Below are 7,569 nucleotides of genomic sequence, written 5' to 3'. Positions count from 1 at the left end.
TGTGCTTGTGTTTATTTGTACTACGGGATTTGACGTATTCAGCATTTTATTGACGATACTGTGTGCACTTGGTCAGCAGACTTGGGGTTGTGCCTACAGTGTGAATCGGTGGCGTGGTCTCCGAGGCCGCTGATGTACAGGGCCACAAGTTCTCAGGCTCTTCTCCCAGTTGACTCATCAGGTCTCCTGTACTCAGTTTTATTTTTTATTTTCATAAAAAGCATGTTTTTTTTATTTAAGACTTGCTTGTTAATATTGTTTATCTGGAAAATTTTGGAACTGGACAAAATGACATTTGGTGAGCTTTTTAATGTTTAATATTCTATAATATATCAATTCTTTACATGTGTGAAGCCCTTCATAATTTCCCAGTTTTGCAAAGTGTTGGCACTAGAAGACATGTTATCAGTCATCAAATCCAGAGCTCATCATTTTCAGTGAGAAGCAGTGACTCATTGGTCACTGCTTCTTAATAGTTGAGGTAAATTCTATTAATGTTCATTAACATAGATCTCTAAAGTGAGACATAATGTTGGGGCTTAATCTGGACTTGGCAGGCATCATCAATTGTATGAAGCAACTTCAAGCCAGCATTGTATATTGGTTCTGGTAAAACGTGGGTGTTATTAACCTCACTAGCATTCTAAACAGCAGGCTAGGCCATTCAATACATTACGTATATTAACAAAAAACTGTCACCTCACATATCTTTAGCACTGATTGGCTTTCCCCTTTGAATGTAAATATTTAAAATTTAATAATTGTATATTCTGGGTGGGCTTATGAATGCTTTCTAAATATCTACCAGTGAAATTGAAATAAATAAAAATACAGAGTAAACACAATTATAGCAACACTAACACATTTCAGACTCATTATAAGCAAACAGCTGATTCTATAAACATAAACTTTTGGAAACCAAACTGAACATCCATGTATCTGAACCTAATATAATTTTAATGTGAAATGTTTTGAATAAATGATAATTTCAAAAACCTTGTGAGATTATTTTTACCATGTTAAATTTTTGCATAATCACTTTTAGCCATTTCAGGGACTTGAGTCCTGAAATTTTTCATTCTAAATAATATGGTGGCTTCTGTTTTTACCAGAAATTCCTTGGTGTATCCTCTGTGAGGACAACCAGTGACATCATTGCTTGTCTTTTTTTTTTTTTTTTTTTTTTTTTTTTTTTTTTTTGGTATTTTTCTGAAGCTGGAAACGGGGAGAGACAGTCAGACAGACTCCCGCATGCGCCCGACCGGGATCCACCCGGCACGCCCACCAGGGGGCGACGCTCTGCCCCTCCGGGGCATCGCTCTGTCGCGACCAGAGCCACTCTAGCGCCTGGGGCAGAGGCCAAGGAGCCATCCCCAGCGCCCGGGCCATCTTTTGCTCCAATGGAGCCTCGGCTGCGGGAGGGGAAGAGAGAGACAGAGAGGAAGGAGGGGGGGTGGGGGGTGGAGAAGCAAATGGGCGCTTCTCCTATGTGCCCTGGCCGGGAATCGAACCCGGGTCCCCCGCACGCCAGGCGGATGCTCTACCACTGAGCCAACCAGCCAGGGCCATTGCTTGTCTTTTAAGGACAAACTGGTAGCTTTGTGTCCAGAGGAGCAGGAACACTTTACAGCTGCATCAGTGACGGTGACTCAGGTCCACCGCACATGGGCTGTCCTCGGCAACTGGTCCTGTCTCTGCCTCCACCCTCCTTACTCCTTTCTGCTGAGTGCTCACTAGGCTGGTGTCATTGTCACCTTTCTGCCACTTCCTCGGCCCCTCTCCCCACGGGTGTATTAATTTTTCTCTCTCCAGGGCTCCCAAAGCCACTGAGAAAGAGCAAGTGTCACACAGGCTGTGCACTCGCTGAGGAGGACCAGTTCTTTGTTTCATGTTGGCATCCCCAGGCCTAGCTCAGTCCTGGCTTGGGGTTCACTGTAAATCGAGTTGCCTGTAGTGGGTTCTGTTGGGGTCTTTGTGGCTAACCTTGAACGTGTCCGGCCACGTGCCAGGCACCCCTCTTGCCTGATAACTTACAAAAGTTAATGTGCCCAGAGTCACAGCCGTATTTTCCATGGCTAGTACTCTGACTAGTCATTTAATTGCTACGAGAGTACAAAACGCTGAAGCAATCTAACAAAAAGTAAAATTGGAATCTCTAAGTGTATTCTATTTTTTTTAAAAAATGCCTTTTCACGTTAAAGTGTGTTCCCCATACTGGATGGCTTACACTGTAAGGTTATTTTCTTCCATTTAGTCAAATACCCATTGCCTGGCATAATTGCCGAGTTTATGAATTTCAGTAAATTATTAAGCAAGCTTCCTTTATATTGTAAATTGTTCTTCCTGGTACAATTTATTTCTCAAGTCTGCAGTGACTGTATTGTACACTTTTTCTCATGTCTTTGAGTACAATTTTCATTTAATATTTGTTTTTCTGACAAACCAATATTTGTAGAGTTTTTTTGTAAGTGAAAGCAACAGTGCTGAAGTATGGTGGGACTCACAGCAGCAGGGGGTGCAAAATAATGGTAATTTGTTGCTTTGCTGTTGTACAGTCGCTGCATGCAAGTGTTTCCATTAGAAATGTATCCTGCGGACTTTACAAAGCCCACATTATGCAGCCTTAGTATAAATAAAAGAAATGGCTGCATTAGCAAATTCAAAATAGGCACTTAAACCTTTCTCTTCTTTGCATGAAGAAAAACATCATTGTGTCAGGAGAGCAAAAACACTGAACCAACGTCAGACTGTCGGGCTCTGCGTGCCTGCACGTCTGTCTGGACAACGGCCTGCTCTCAGGTTCACGCTTGGAGAGTTCTCTTGAACGTAGTGACTTGCTGAAATTCTCTTCGTCATTTATTCACTTTTATCATTTCTTCCCCCAAGAATGTGAGCTCTCCCTCCTTGAGTGTTGCAGACCCACCAGTGAGAACAGAGCCTGGCACTGGTAGATGCCCAGTAGGCATCACTGAGTGAATCAATCAATGGGCACAAGACCTGTCTCCCATTCCAAGTCAGTTCTAAGCAGTACAGTCTGCATTGCAGGCTGTTCTCACACTTGTTCTCATATGAGATCAAAGATGCCAGTTTGTAGCTCAGAGCTTAGATACGGGGGCTTGAGGCCCAGAAGTCCTTTAAAACCTGTGTTCTCACGTGTAAAAGTTTCAGGTTTGCAGTGAGGAGGAGTGGAAGAGGGCTCAAATGTGTGCTGGAAGTCCAGACACCCCAGGCCGGGCCAGCAGCACAGTGCTAAGAGTGGGGTCAGCAACAACTTGTTTTTAACAGGGCAGGAGAGCTTTCTAGTATGGGGGAACAAGGAATACCTCTGATTTTACAAAAAGACAAGGCCAGCGTACCAACAGTGAATGTGAGCACTGTTACACAGAAAGCTGAGACGTGTTAACCAGCCATTGAGTTGATGTGTGTTTGAAAATCTCAGCCCACTTCTTGAAACATTACTGTTTTAATTATTAGCTGCTAACACCACATGCTCTGCTGTTCCCAGCCTGCCAGCCAAAAATGGGCCTTGCTCCATCTGCCTGCCTCCTTCCTCCCTTGCAGAAACTGCCTCAGGTGGGCCGTGTGATAGGGACACGGGACATGGATGGTTCTATACCCCAGCCCCTTTAAAGGAAGAATCAATCCTATTGAAAATAAATGATGGGCCTGACCTGTGGTGGTGCAGTGGATAAAGCGTCGACCTGGAAATGCTGAGGTCGCCGGTTCGAAACCCTGGGCTTGCCTGGTCAAGGCACATATGGGAGTTGATGCTTCCAGCTCCTCTCCCCCCCCCCTTCTCTCTCTCTGTCTCTTCTCTCTCTCTCTCTCTCTCTCTCTCTCTCTCTCGTCTCTAAAATGAATAAATTTAAAACAAAATGATGGATAACTTGAGATTTGAATGACCTAGTTTCAACTATTTGCAAACAAGGATGTCTTCTTTCAGGCACGGGCATTGGATATATCTTCCAAATAAGCGGAGGTCAACCAGGACAGTACTTCCTCGCGCCCACATCCGAGCCCCGTGCTCCTTCCCCAGAGCCTGTCTGGCCCCAGAGGACAGCACCACAGGGTGGCTGTGCTGACCCCTCTGCCGAGTACCTAGTTTGAGTCTTCAGTAGAACCCCTGAGCACCAGGTCTGTAGTTAACAAACACTTGGATTTGGTGTATATTTAGATATTACTGCTGCTAACTGTTTAATCAGTGGTCAAAACTGGAAGAAAAGTGAGCGAAAGAAAAAAGAAAATGCCAGTTCTACCTCTGTGAGGCTGACCAGGGAGACTAGATTGACCCCGGGCAAGATTAGATCTTAAGTAATCTTTATAGGAACAAGTGCAGTTCAATCACATCAGGAAATATTTGGTAATTATTTTCTGCTTAATTAAAATCCACGTCAATAGCATAACTTGAGGTTGGGGGGTTTAAAATGCAAATTTCAAAAGCATTTACCTTTCGACCACGGGTCTATAAATGAGCCTTGGGCCAATCCAGCACTGCGCCTGTTTGTAAAGAATGTTTCACTGGAACACAGCCGCAACCCCCATACTTCAGAATGGTCTGCCGTGGCTTGCACGTTGCAACAGCAGAGTTGAGTACTTGCGACAGATTTTATGGCCGGCAAAGCCTAAAATATTTGCTCCCTGACCCTCAACAGGAAAAGTTTGCAATCCCTGCTTTTGATAATGACACATAAGCAGATCTCTACCCTGTGCCCTGCAGGGAGGGCTAACTGAACTGCAGCTGCACGGGCGCCTCTAGAGCAGTGCTCTCCCTGGCCTCGCCTGCCCTGGGAAGCATCTTTTAAAAAATGGGTGGAATCAGAATCTCGGGGTGGCCGGTAGATCCACACTGGCTTTTGTTAAAGCTCCAGGGTGGAGAACTGGGATGCTCTAGAAAAAAATAATAGTAAAGAAAGGAAAAACAAAAAACTGAAAGAAGTGGCAGCTATTGAGTCTCTCCATCTTTGCCCTGGCCCCTGCCGCCCTGCAGCCCAGAGCATACTGCGTTAGTGAAGCCTTCTACAGTCTGGGTAGCTACAACTCTCAAAGGGACAGATGATGGACCTCAGAGGCTGTCAATCCTCTGCACATTGGAAACCCAACCTCCTCTTCCTCCTGTCTCCATTCAGGCCTAAAGCCTTTAGGTGACCCCTGGGGGTGGGAGAGCTGTGGTGAGCCAGAGGAGGGTGAGGACAGCATCTGTGCAGACTCGAGGACAGCTTGATATGGGAGTTACAGCCCAGGCAGGGTGGGGAGGGTTGGAAGGCATGCAATGTAGGCAGGAGATTGGTTATATACAGGGAATTATTGGGTATATACAGAGAATTAACCAAACGAGTGAAAGTATTAAGGATAATGGAAGCCAAGTTTCTCACAATTGGAGAAAGGAGTTACAACTATGAAAAGGGAGATGACTAGGATGAACTAACTCTGTGGTGCTAGATTGGAATTGGATATAATACTGTGGAGATCATACATGTTACATATATTCCTTAGCTTTGTCCACTGTGAGGGTTTAAGAGCAGTGACACCCCAATAGTAATGAGCATGCTTATCATTCAGACCTTGGCTTTTAAATATCATTTTCCACTAAAAGGAACCAAGATTCTCTAGGGAATATCTGCTTCCAGAACAGGGGGTGGGAATGTATAAGATGAGCCCAAAACAATTGGTTGCAAAAGAAAAGTGTTCAAAAAAATGATGGGGACTTATCAAAAGGATCTAAGAGTCAGCTTGACTGGGCTCCCATGGCCCAATCAGAGATAAATTGAACATCAAAATTAATAACCGCCTGACCTGTGGTGGCACAGTGGATAAGGCGTCGACCTGGAAATGCTGAGGTTGCCGGTTCGAAACCCTGGGCTTGCCTGGTCAAGGCACATATGGGAGTTGATGCTTCCAGCTCCTCCCCCCTTCTCTCTCTCTGTCTCTCCTCTCTCTCTGTCTCTCCCTCTCCTGTCTAAAATGAATAAATAAATAAAATAAAAAATAAAAAATAAATAATAAATTAATAACCATAGCCTGACCAGGCAGTGGTGCAGTGGATAGAGCATCAAACTGGGATGCAGAGGACCCAGGTTCGAAACTCTGAGGTCACCAGCTTGAATGCAGGCTCACCAGCTTGAGTGCGGCGTCACTGGCTTGAGCATGGGGTCACTCAGTCTGCTGTAGCCCCCGGTCAAGGCACATATGAGAAAACAATCAATGAACAACAAAGGTGTCGCAACAAAGATTTGATGCTTCTCATCTTTCTCCCTTCCTGTCTGTCCCTATCTGTCCCTCTCACTGTCTTTGTCACAAAAAGAAATAAAATAATAATATAAAAAAATTAATAACCATAGTAATGGAATATTATCCATTGAATAAAATAGGAAACCACAAGTTTACGTTGATAGATTTTCAAAAGAATAAATGGAAAGTTCAATGAGGAACATGAAATTTACAGTTTCATAGTATTTACAAAAATTTTTTTTTAACTTTTATTCATTTGAGAGAGAGAGAGAGAGAGAGAGAAGCAGGGAGGAGCAGGAAGTATTAACTCCCATATGTGCCTTAACTGGGCAAGCCCGGGGCCTTGAACCTGCAACCTCAATGTTCCAGGTCAACGCCTGATCCACCGCGCCACCACAGGTCAGGCCAAAATTCTTTATTATAAAAGTAGGAAAAATTATGACTCGACTGTGGAGAAGCCTGGTACACACCCCTTCCATCCAGTGATCAAAGTGAACGTCCCCAGAGCAGGACAAACTGAATACCGCAGTGAGAAGAACGCATCGCTTCTGTGATATGCCCACCAAAAGTACGTGACCTCAAATTAATCATGAAAATGTACTAGACAAATTCAAATTGAGGGCTACTCTGTAAGATCTTTATGTGTCAAGGTGAGGAAAGTCGAGGAAATTTGAGGATTGTTGTAAACTTAAGAAGACCAAAGAGAATTGACAACTAGACCCAACACTTGTTCCGGATCTGGGTCCTTTTGCCATGAAGGACACTGTCACAGTGATTAGTGAATCTTGAATCGGGTCTACCTGTCAGATGGTGGCAATGTAAATGTGCAATGTTATTATGTGGCGGTGCAAACGTCCTAAGTTTGATGGGCGTATTGGATAAGGACACTGTTGCTCAAACTCCAACATGCATACGGATCACCCAGAGATCTTCTTAAAATGCAGATTCTGACTCAGTGGGCAGAGGAGGGCCTGAGATCCTGCCTGCTAACCAGTTCCCAGGGGAGGCCCGTGCTGCCAGCCAGGGGTCCGCACTCGAAGTCCCAAGGGCCGAGGGAACCTGTGGTGAACACTGTTTGCCTCCTAAACACCCACCTCCCCCATCTTTTGGTTCCAGGCTCTGGTTTTCTTTTGGGATCAATCTCCTCGCTGCTCTCTGTACTCCTGTTTTGGGTCAAATGGTCCTTAATGCTCAGACATGAAGCATGAGACCTGGGCCTGTTCCGTCCCACATCCTGGTCACTGTTCAAGGCTGGTCCTGAGACCCATCTGGGGCCAGTAGGATGCAACTACAAGAGAACTAGCTGAGCTGACACGGCCTCTGTAAAACCCTCACCTTCTG

This window comes from Saccopteryx bilineata, chromosome 3 (assembly GCF_036850765.1).
Source record: "Saccopteryx bilineata isolate mSacBil1 chromosome 3, mSacBil1_pri_phased_curated, whole genome shotgun sequence".
Classification (NCBI taxonomy): Eukaryota; Metazoa; Chordata; class Mammalia; order Chiroptera; family Emballonuridae; genus Saccopteryx; species Saccopteryx bilineata.
This window is presented reverse-complemented; position numbering follows the sequence as displayed.